The sequence below is a fragment of the Lytechinus pictus genome, chromosome 6, assembly GCF_037042905.1.
Source record: "Lytechinus pictus isolate F3 Inbred chromosome 6, Lp3.0, whole genome shotgun sequence".
Lineage (NCBI taxonomy): Eukaryota > Metazoa > Echinodermata > Echinoidea > Temnopleuroida > Toxopneustidae > Lytechinus > Lytechinus pictus.
The window spans coordinates 26,571,241-26,584,054 of record NC_087250.1 but is presented as its reverse complement, the minus strand read 5'-3'; the positions used below and the strand labels follow the sequence as shown (position 1 = coordinate 26,584,054).

At 35.7% G+C, this 12,814-nt stretch overlaps 1 pseudogene; it reads left to right on the top strand.

The window, feature by feature from the left end:
• Positions 1-2,222: 2,222 nt before the first annotated feature.
• LOC135154368 (uncharacterized) lies at positions 2,223-9,673 on the top strand (annotated as a pseudogene).
• Positions 9,674-12,814: the final 3,141 nt, after the last annotated feature.

Below are 12,814 nucleotides of genomic sequence, written 5' to 3'. Positions count from 1 at the left end.
TTAAAAGATAGAGACAAAAGGGGATATAAATCTTTCATGATTTATTTATTACTTTTGTTTTCGGTTGTGAAAATCCCAGAACGGTTAAAAAATGAATAAAATGAAAGAACAAAATAAAATATCTTTAATTTAGATGCTACAATTTCAATAGATAGAAATAATTTACTTTCTCTCATTGTGACGAACAGTAATCGGTAGCATGGTTATTTTTGGAGGGAAAAGGGAGATAGAAAAAAATGAAACGTAGAACGAGACGAGGAGAGCGTTGGGAGGTATGATTTCAGATCCACTATTCGAGTCACATTTATCCCTTTCACTCTTTGAGATTGCAACAGGAAAACAGATCGAAAACTGATATGCAATCTTCAGGAACAAAATTATTTTTATTACAAACAATAATTCATGAAAAGAAGAAACCAAAGGCGATTTTTAGTGAAACATTGAGGCCACTGTCTTGAAGCCCAGAAGCCACAAATCACAGATTAGTTTCGGACTTTCGTTGCGCAGCATCATCATTGTACTTGCAAAGGAATATTTACCATTTTTTATTCATTCTGGAAAATAAAGGTATTTGGTATTCTGTGATTTCACCCAAAACGGATTATCGCCGTAATTATACACTTTGCAAATGATCTCTATACAAGGGGCTAAAGAGACCATTCATGAGAAGCGTGACAATAGGCAATGACAAAAGCGCTAGAGCAGACAACAAAGCGGTATCGATCGAACCCGACCTGTCCGCGCGTGCTGATTACCCTTACGCATTTTTGTACACAGTGCCTATTGACTTGGGGAAAAGGCGAAGATTTGACAAAATAACACGAATATTTCCTAGTGAATTTCTTAACTATTCTGTTGATTTGAGAAGCGAAACCTTCATTTCTAGAAAGAAAAATGTCTGATCTTTCATCTTTACATTTACTAAAAATCCTGAAAATACTTCAGTTTGGCGCAATTAGCAAATATTTAGAAAAACACCACCACAGATCCAAATACCAGCAATGTACCAAAACGGCTCCGCCGCAGAGAGAGGTATCCGGTTTCGCTGGTCCGCACGCAAAGGGTTATGAGTAAAAGATTCCAGTCATTCAGTATTATTGTATGCAAATTGTTAAGTAAACAGTAGAAAAGCCTAAAAGCCGCTGCTAGGTTAACAGATAACAACAGGAATAACCTAAATTTTAACCTATTCATTTTCGATAACCTTTGATTTATCTGCTCAGGTTTTTCCCAATATTGGCAATCTACTTTGTTCATAAAAATCAAAGAATACCCTTTACATCAAAGCTAATTCCAGTCAGATTTTCATTTTCAAAAAAACTTTATTATGAAAACCCTCCTTTGACACAGAGAGATTACCGACACCACACTACTGGTATTCGCCCGTCATATCAGCGCAGAGCAGTTCTATGAGGTCGGCGATAAACTAGGATTTGACAAAACGGAGTTACAGCACATCGAACATCGGACATTGTTCAATAGAAAAGATGCTAACATCCAAATGCTCTCGAGCTGGAAGGCATCCCAGACATCATTCGATAAAGCTGAAGAGACATTAAACATTGTTTGGGAGTCGGTGAAAGATGTTTCCATAGCACAAGACTGGAATGGTTAGCATTTATTGCTATAAGATAAAAAGCTCTGCCAAAGTCTAAAGAATAATTTTTGAATAAAATTGTAAACGATTGATTTATAATGAAAACAACAACATTTAGAACATTTATTATATTTGAACAGCTTGCATCAGTTTATAATATATTCTGTCTTAAAAAGAAAATAATTGTCGACGTGGTCGAGGCCTACAACAACCCAAAATCTGGACAGATTATCAACTATTTACAAAAAAAATTATGGATAAACGATTTCTATGGTAAAACTATTACATGTAAACGATATTATTTTTACTTTTGGATTTTCAGTCATGCCATCTGCAATACGAATGTTTCTAAGATTTTTTTTTATTGGTGATGAGTTATACTAAATCTCTCAATTGTCACGCAAGATTTCATGTATATTTCCTTAGGGGTCGAATTTGATGGACACAGACAGCATTTTCCTTATGAAGAGAAAATCATATCACACCTTGCACGGCCATTGCAACTGGGTTTGCTCTCTTAAAAAAAAATGCAATGATGTTAGTGCAAATAATAACATTACATATTTTGACTATACCGTTAAATTTAAAACTGGTGTAGGTGAGAGACCAGGGAGGGAAACTGAAGATGGAACACAAAAAGAAGAAGATGAAGAACAAGATGGATATGGCGAGGAAGAAGAAGGAGGAGGAGGAGAAGGGGGAGAAGAAGAAGAAGAGCAAGAAGATATATAACATTTAGTTGAAATTGGACATCTACATTTACATTTAGTGCAATCATTTTCAGTTTGATAATCCCTATTCATTTTCTGATGCGATTATTTTCATGCAAATTTTACCAGTATATCCAGTGCATCGGTTGGTTGGGCGGAGGGACCATTAGGTCACAGTGATTAAGTTTGCTCTCCTCTTCCCTGGCCACCAACTGATGCACTGGACAAACTGCTATCAAATATTGCACGTACCTGTATGATTTTTATGTCATTTTATGTAATGTTCGATATTGCTTTGTAAATTATCTTAAATATGTTTGAAGTGCCGAATAAATAATAAATAAATAAATAAAATAAATATAAATGTCGAGGAAGAAGAACTGGAAGTTGGTTCTACTACCTCAGCTGAACAAAGTACAGACAAAATGAAATGTGAAGTTCCAGAAGCCTTTGAAGTCATCACACATGCAGAGTCAGGTATCTGGACATATTCTTACACTTATTTTTACACGAGCGGGACAGTCAAAAAGGAGGGGGGGGGGGTGACTCAGCATGTGGAATACTTATCATAGCTTGTACTTCCAAGGATGAAATGAAGAAGAATTAACTAACAAAGACCATGAGATACATGTAGGAGTGGAACATAATATGAAAACTGATTAATGAATGATCCCATCGCTGTGTTTGATATAATGTTATATAATTTTATTTAAACAATTAATATCATAGATGATGAGGACAAAGGAGATGATGTAGACCTTTGTGGTGGCTCATCGAATATTGAAGAACAATGCCACGTAGCTCTGCCCATAAAAAGTACGTTTTTGGCGTTGGATCTGTGTAAAGCTCTACGCATGGACATGGCTCCGTCTAACACTGCAGCAATGAATAAACTAGCAAGGCAACTCGTACACAGTTGGGGCAAACGTTTAGAAAGCACGGAGAGGGAAGATAAACTGACGAAGATATTTCGGGATTATAACATCAAGGACCCCAGTGCAGGTTTTATGGTTTTTTTTTGTAGTGTGGTAGAAAGAACTTTGAATAAGCGGTCGTAACAAGAACATCGAAATATCGAAAATGTACATGTATACATCTCTGGTAAAAATACCCAAGGGGGAAATATAACATCGTTGCAACTCTAGGAAAGCAACAGCAACATCTGATTTAGTTAAGGCAACGTACATGTTTTCTAGACAGTTTATATGACGAAACAGCGTTTAGGGTGATTATGAACGAGTATTGTGATATAAAAGAAATAAGCAAGAAAAAGCGAACACTTTAATAAAAAATTAATATCATCATACTGTTTTGTTTTTCTTATTTTTTTTTCTCGTTTTTCTTTCTCCTGTGGGAGGAGAACGTTGTCCTTAATACAAAAAAAAGTGCGATCGTTTCCAAAATTTGTAATAAAAACTTTGTAATGCCCAAACAACATTTCCTTTTTTTCCGTTTTAATAATGAAGAATTGGCAAGAAAAAAACTAAGATTCTTGGAAACACACAAGGAACTGTCTGTGATTGACAGCCAGTTAAACTCGCCTTTCGTGTTTCAACTTATAAGGTCTTGATGAAATCTCTAGAGACACATGCACAACCCAAGATCTCATGTACCTCGCCAAAAGCCTCGATCTATCAGCTTCTGAAATTCTTCAAGTGATGTCATCATTTGTGACCTTTGAACCTGACTTGATACGTCTGGCGATCTTGCAAATGCTTCAGAGATGGGTCAAACAAGGAGGAACAAGGTTGAGGTTGCTTGAGATTCTTCAAGCTTTTAATTTTAACGATGCTGTTAGACACGTAGCAACAGGTAAGTCAATTCATTGAAATGTTTAAATAATAAAGGTAAACTCATGTTGACAAAAGCTGTGTGTTCCTTCGCATGTTCGTTTCATAGCCTCTGTTTGACATTGACCCGTTTGTTTTCTATTGGTAGGAATGGAACACCACCCAGGCTTTCTAAATCCGCTTTGGCACAGTATGATTGATCACCATGTTGGTGAGCTAAAACTTGACGAACCTGACATCAGAATATCCATTCCTCCTGGAGCGATCCCCAAAGGCGAAGTTCATCGAAGATCCCCATAGAAAATGGAGAGGTTCTCATAACACCTGTCATCCAATGTTCCATTTCTGAAGAACTCATCAAACCTGCTACAATTTTACTCCAGACCAGTGTGATTGGGACACGGGAGAGATGTGCATTAAACTTTACACCAAATTAGGACCCGGTAAATATATCGATTATCCTTTCTAATTAAAATATTCATGCACGTTTATATCGGGTTCAGCTTTTCTTTTCCTCTTTCTTCCTTTATTCTTTATAGGAGAATTTGGTCACAGGACTTTCTCCCCTGAAACATCAAGAAGTTTCCAGATTTCGGAAGACAAGATTGCCTTCTCCACGCGTCACGTTCAAATGTGTGCAATGTCATCAAGAGATATTCACAACGTTCAATTTGCATGTGAGGTGTCTCATAGTTACTCTTCCAATAAACCAACACTCCGTGCTCGTGTAGCTCATCCCTACAATGGTTACCTCACAGTATGTATATATGAACATTCTTTTATATTGAATTATAATAATCAAATATATGCCTACATCAAATTACTACAGTTCTAGAACGAAAAAAGTCAACCTTGTTGCTACCCAAAAATCATGGATTTAAAGAATTACTGAATGTAAGGATTCAAAAACAAAAAAGTGTTGGACAGATCTAATTCTTTATTATTTACCTATACTTGTTAATTGCCCCATCCGCTTTGGCTGAGATGTGCCAACTATTCCACTAGCCAACCAACACATGTATCGTTATATCTTATGTCGATGATGATATTCTAAAATGTATCCGAATGGGAACCGACAGTATTCATTATTTATTGAAAGCTTATTTTTTGTCCCCATTTTTTTTTCATTTTGATTGTTTTTTTCCATATACGGGGCAAAGTTGATCTCATACCTGCCTCCGACGTCACATCATAGGTTTGTTTTATTCATGTTTCGTTTTCAATTTTTTTTTCAGGAACTCAGCAAACGTCATGAAACTCTAGTATCAGAAGGGACATACCACGAGACAACGGTGATCAACTTTAATCTTGACTCAGCGGATAATGATATAAAGCTTTGGTGTATGACCGAATCAGAGCAGCTCCAGTATACAGTAAGCACCTTATAGTTTATGCCTGTCTAAGCAGTTCCCACAGGATTCATTTCCTGATGAATTTTTGTTCATGTTTTGTGATAGTTACGTTGTAAAATGTGAGGGAGCGCATAACAACGCACCCATAATTTCCGTTAAATTAATTTATTTGTGCACGGTTTGCGTACTTTTGTGCGTGTAAATTAGGATGTCGTTGCGTGGGTGTGCGGCTATGCATTTGATGAGTGTGGGCATGTCTTTATTTATTATTCGTATGCCCCCACCACACACAAATACGTTGTGACGATGCTTTTAAAAAAGCAGAGTTAGTGTGATGAAATGAACTATTCTTTTTGGTACTTTATCGTCCACCTGCCCCTGTTTGAAAAAAAGTCGCGCAATTATTATTTTTTTTGGTCAAAACCCGAGGGGCACTTACACTGACGAGTGAATACCATGCGCGACAAAAATAGCACGTAAAAATGTTGTCTTTTCAAGATAGGGCACGTTACGTACGTAACGTAGTAAGGGTGTCAAAAACCCTAAAATAATGAAAAAAGGATATTTATTTCGCTAGGAGAGCTACTGCCCAAACAGTCAATACTACGTGTTTAGAGTCCGATTTGCGCGAGGTGTGGGAGGTAGGGCCGGACTAAACCCAATGATGTAGGTAAAGATAAAACCGGCGACCGACGTCTGTGACATAATTAAAATATCGCTTTACTTGTTTAGGGGTTCAATTCAGGGAATACTTGCCAAGGGTATTGTTTTGTTTCCAATGCTTGTTAAGGGCAGGGTTTTACGCGCCAATACTTGTTAAGGGGTGCATTTTCAGAATATGGAAAATACTTGTTTAGGGTGCTTTTCGAGACCCTATAGTTGCGTCAATTGAAGTGTCTCCCCCCCCCCCCGGGCTTAAAAATCACTCATTTATGTCATTGGAATGAAAGACTAAGTCTACATTACGGTGACATCATTTCATTGACTTTTGTGTCATTAATATTTCATTATATTCTCCATAAAGGTTCATGCTCGTCACCTTCTAGCTGGAGGATGCAATACCTTCACATTCGATCTACTAGCGCCCTCTGCGAATGAAAAGATGAGTGTATGTCTCCGCATTGAACAGGGTACAATACTATCAGAACAACACATTACAATCATCAAACAAGGTAGCAACATTTGTTAAATAATCATGGTTTGTAATAATATCAAACTAAAAACGAAGCAAATTCACTATTACTAATAATAATCGCTAAAATTATTAAGCGTTTTTTTTTCCTGAGAATAAAAAGCGCTGCTATTATTACGTCAAAGATGTGCTCTAATATAGGCGCTGAAGCATTCAGGGAATTTTCCATATCACTTTGGTTGGGTGCAGCAGAATGTGGGTAAATTTCCTGCTAAAAAAAATATGTCACGGCTGGGAATAAAACCCACGTCCCTCAGGTTGAAATGCAAGTGATAATTATCAGTTTACAAGAGCGCACAACTTATTTATTGAATTGAGATGCGAAATAAATTAGGGAAACTGGTGAAGCCCCTACCTAGAATAAACTCTTACATCGTCAATGTTTGCTAAACCAATTGAAGACGGGACTAGAACTCTGTACCTTAAAATTATTATTCTTGTTACGTCTGACAAACCATCTTTACCAAATTTACAAACATGGCATATGTAATGTTTGCTAGTGTTGATGCCTAACTACGCCAATGCTGGCCCGACTCATTGTGTTTGAAACCCTAGCATATCACCCGCAGAATCTGGGCATAGTGTTTTGCTTTTAAATAGCAGAGACATGTTAAGAATAACAAATAAATTGTATATTCCCGAATGCGCTCATGACAGGTATGTCTTTGTGACCTAGCAATTTACATAATTACTGTGCATATATATTTCTTAAATCTAAATTATCGTGTAAGTTTATGTTTTCTACGTTTATTCTATTAAAACAGTTGAACCAGATTATGGAGTTCCTATCAGGTAAGTGCATAAACGCTCTATTCCTACCTCTCGGAGACAGTGCGAACATTCGGAACGCTGGCTTTCAATGTTTCTTGTGTCAGTTCTAGATTATTCTTCTTTTAAGTTGGTGCTCACCTTAAATGTATAAATGGTAAAGGACTCCTCAACTTTTATTCGCTCGTTATTCTATAATAAAAAAAATACATATTTCAATCTTCATTTTTTTTATTTTTGTCCTTGGTAGATTTTGTTTATGGTGACCTTTGGTATGTGATTTAAAAGTAATGGTTAAAGAAAACATATGTCAACTGCAATTTCCCTCGTAATCTTTGCTACTCATGTGGACACGGTCAAGATTATAATTGTTAGTATGTTCCCTCACCCCTCTCCTCTCTTGCAGACGAGACCGAAAGAGGTTTGTATCCAACAACATGCTACATGTCCTGTCCGATTTGGTATGTGAGATCAAGGATGCTCGGGAACTTGGCTACAAACTTGGTTTCTCTTACTCAACGGTGGAGAAATACTTGGTCAGAGCTGACTCTTCGGCTAGGAGTGTCTCAAGATCGGGTCTTAGGGAGATGATTGAGAACTGGAGACGGTGTGTCCGACCGAATGAGCAGGTCGGGAAACTTCGACTCGCTCTCGGGGAGGCTGGGTTAAGTCATGTCGCTGAAATCCTTTTTCACGAAACTTAAGCCCGGGTCACAATCTGTGGTCCTATGCGACACATTTTTTTAATATATCGAATTTCGCATTAAATGCGACATGCCAAAGAAGCAAAATTATTTTATTTGAAGGTCGGCATAATTTTAGGAATAATAAAATCAAGATTCTGTTAGGCGGCAAGCCCTATTTTCCGAGTAAAGTCTAAATCGGCTTAAAGTTTCTATATTCTATGTCAAAACTAAATTGACGATCAAAATGAAAAAAATAACGATGTAATAAAAAAATTACCATGCATTTATGTATATCACTATCATGCTTTTCCACTTGTTTGACCTGTGTAAACAAAGCCACTGTTATCAGAGCTACAGTTCAAAAGATCGTTTTAGATTAAAAAAGGTATGTATGTCGGCGGCCATATATGCGCAAAAAAGGGGCGACGGAACCGGAGGGCAGTAGGGGCACTTGCTCAATAAGAATCAAGGTAGGAAAAATGTTTTTTTTTAATGGAAAGTGCCCTATTTTCTAAATGAAATGTGCCCATTTCCAATATAAAACACCTTTTTCAAAGTAAAACACAATTTATTTCAGGCTAGAAATTTTTTTATGTTTTTTATGTTGACTCGCGCTTTGCGCTCGCATCAATTATTGTTTAGTAAGTAACCTACTCAATCTGTTCTTGGTTACAAAAAGTGTGTTTAGCTTGGGATATCACAAATTTTCAGCTCGCACTTCGCGCTCCCATCAACTATTGTTTAGTCAAGTACTAATTCTGTCTTGGTTACAAAAAGTGTTAAGAACGGCCAGTTTGAGTTTGGAATATTATAAATGTTCAGCCCGCGCTTCGCGCTTGCATTATTCGATCGGTGAGATATGTATCATATAAACTGTTCAGAATGTTGAGTTTTCAGGTCTTGTAGTACATGAAATGTCCAAAAGTGTAAGCTCGCGATTCGCGCTCGCAACATCTCGCTAAAATTCCCTTTTAACAGTAATTTGCGCGATAATAAAAAAGCAAGTATCACAACTTCTTACTAATTCTTTTTTCTCCAAACCTCTCCTTCGCTACGCTTGCTCGTGGACAACCAAAGCACTAATCTATATTTTATCAATCAGAAATCACTTGAAAAAGGGCTTTGCTCAATGTAATCACTACAAAACACAAAACTCTCTAACGGAGATGATATTCTCATGGTGAAAATATCCGATATTAGTGCCCTTTTATGGCTTTGCCCCCCCCAAAAAAAAAAAATAATAATAATTTCCGCCACCCCTGACGCAAAATAAAATATAAAATAATGCACTGACGATCATCTAAAAAACCAAGCACCATTCTCTTATAAACTAACCGTGTATGATACAATTATATGTGATTTCCTATGTTTGTAAATACATATTTGCGATTTTTTTGTAAGTAATAATTTTGGTCCTGTTTCTTAAGCTTTCCAGTAATTTCTTGTCAGCTGGATGTATATTACCTTAGCAGTTTATTGTAATATACTTGTTTGAAGCTGTACGTATGCGTTTTTGTAAGTGCATTTAATATAAATTTGAACATGTTGAAGGTCATCTTACATTTATAAGGTTTTGATAAAAAAAAAAAAAAAAAAAACATGTGAATAACATTGATGTATCGGCGCAAACGGCAATCTTACCGAAAACGGTTCGTTTTCAAACCTCTTGTTTCTTTGCAAATATTTCATTGAAAATTTTCAATATATTCTTAATAATTTAATGGTACCATATCAGGAAGCTATAAACTTCAAATATTTTCAAGAAATTCCATGAAGTCATTTTATATAAAAAAGAAGAGGAGGATGAAATATCCATTTTATGCATGATCAAGCATTTCTCAAAAGTATATATGTCCACAGGAGCACTCCTTCTAATTTGTAAAATCCACACCATAACAGTATCATGGTAATTAAGTTAAAATAATTTGTTAAAAATAGTAACAGAGACGTTGAAGGGACTTACATGTACAGTCGTGCATCGTCTAATTTGCTCATTATTATTCATGTGATACCGTGTATACAGTGTATTATATAGTTATACGTTTTTCATAATGCATCCCACATGTATGTTATACATTAAAGAAGAAGTTGACAGTCGATAATCAAAACCAAATACATCTGTCTATTGATAATCAATTGTGAAAATACATTGGTATATTAATATTTAGATAGAAAAGCAAATACAGCATGACTTTCATGCAATTTAAGTTTGTGAAAGTTCCTCCGATAACTAGCCTGTATATAGTTACAATAAATAAAAATGATGTCGATTTCATTTTGTTTACAAATGCACGTACTTTATTGTCGAATTTGTCTGTATAAACTTTTGACATTGGTGTACAACTTGTATGAAGTTGTTTTCAGTTGTATTTTCGGTGTTGTTTGAATTTATTTGCTTTTGTGCTCTTGAAGTTGTTTTAAGTTACTTCAAGATTTTATTTGTCTAAGTATACTTATGACAATGAAATTACATGAGGTTATAGGAGTCTTTTTAGATCATACAAAAAACATAGTGATTCGAGTGAATGTAGTAATTAAAACAAGTTCTCCAAGATTTTTTTTTTCATAAGTTGTTATATGTAGAATGGAGAAGCTTAAACAATAATGTAAGCTTTAACTCTGTTTAGTCTATTCATACTCACAGTAAATAACGTGTTATATGTATCTCAATAATAAGCTGCTTTTTTTTACATTGGGAAATATACAATTTGAGATTCCTGTATTTGTAGCATGTTCTTTGTAATATTTTCTGATTTTTTTAAGAGTCAAACTGGCTTACGGACATCTTAAAAAAGAAAAAAAAAAACAAATAAGTTTATATAGAACATTCAGTGCTTCATATTAAACCGAACGAACTTATTAATAAACCAGACATACACAAAACATGAGTCAATCCCACTGTGATGAAAGGGACGCTACCGCTGAAGAAAAGGTTTAAAAGTTCACTGAGTGTTTCGATTTGTCGGATTCATAATAAAAAGATGCCAGGAAAATACAAACTTTTATTTTAACAACAAAACTACCTTATTCTTGTTTAAGAATCCCTACGATTTCACCTCTCATTTCTGCTATTCTGCATTTTGACAAATTGATAACATATCGACAAAATAATTTTATCGTACTTAAAAAATAACCCTACACTTCCAAGGTGCTTACTCGTTTTAGATAACACCAGTGTGAAACATACTTTCAAATTATTCACTCTTCCATTTTCTTCTTCACCCTGTGGGAGAGATAATGAGATGACAATATCTTGGATCTCATCATCTGCATCTCGTGGGAGAGATGATCGGATGACAAGATCTTGGATCCATGATCATGTCATCTGATCATCTCTCTCTAAAAGATGTAGATATGACGAGTTACCATGGATCCAAGATCTTGGGTCTCGTCATGTCTACATCCAATGGGAGAGATGATCAAATGACAATAGCTTTGATCTCGCCAAGTCTACTTCCTCAGTGGAGGAGATGGTCGGATGACAAGATCTTGGATGCATGATCATGTCATCTGATCAACTCTAAAAGATGTAGACACGACGAGTTACGAGATCATGAAATTTCCTATACCTCGATGTTCCTTAATCCGAAAAAGAAAAAAAAGTCCGTTAAACCGAACATTTGTGGCGTTATTCCGAACGTTCCTCAATCTGAAAACAAAATAAGGCTCGTCATTCCGAAGGCACGTTAATCCGAAAACGAAATAAGGTTCTTTAATCCGAAGGTTCGTTGGTCCGAAAGCGAAATAAGGTTCGTTAATCCGAAAGTTCGTTAGTCCGAAAATCTAAGAAATTCATTTTCTGTTGCACTGTATATGCTGTATCATGTTCGTTTAGGTTCAAAATTGGCGTATTATTATGATTTCCACCTTTTTTAATTAATAAAAGATGGCTATAAACAAATATACCTAAAACATTGAAGTCATACCTATACATAGAAAAATTAGACGATTAATTTTCATAGCTATATTATTTTGATCATGTTGATAGTCAGTTTACTTGGTTGATATTCTTTTGGTAATGCTGTTGACTCGACAAGTTTACAAGAACAACCCAGATTTAAAGAATAGATTTAAAATGATGGTTTATTTGTTAATACACTGTAAAAACTGTGGTGTTAAGACTGACACCAGTTGGTGTTAATAGAAGACCACACTCTGAGGTGTTAAAATTACACCTTAGAGATTGAACATAACACCAAAGAGTGTAAATGTAACAACCAAAGGTGTTGTAATAACACCTTTGGGTGTAAAACTAACACCACCAATTTTACACCGGAGTAAAACAACTGGTGTGATCCTCTATGTACACCGGTTAACACCACAGTTTTTACTGTGTCCGGTCCTTTATTCAATGACAAATCACTTTCAATGAATTTGATATTTCATGATACATCGGATTCTAATGGTATTATATGACAATTTTCAACTTTCTCTTTCTTCTGTATCAACATGATCAATGTGAATGAATAGCGCAGTGACGTTCGCGCCTTCTACGTTCGTTGGGGAAAACGTTCTCGTGGGCATATACGAGGATTACAGACCACATTCACTCACTTGTTAAATCGTAGCTCATTAAAAGTCAATCCACGATAGATTTTGCGTTAATTCACTGATATTAGTTGCAATGAACAGTACATCAAAACTAGAGATGTTAATCGGGTAATTCACAAAGCAGAATATTAACCCTTCCAAAAATCTGATAGCAAATAATGAAGTTAT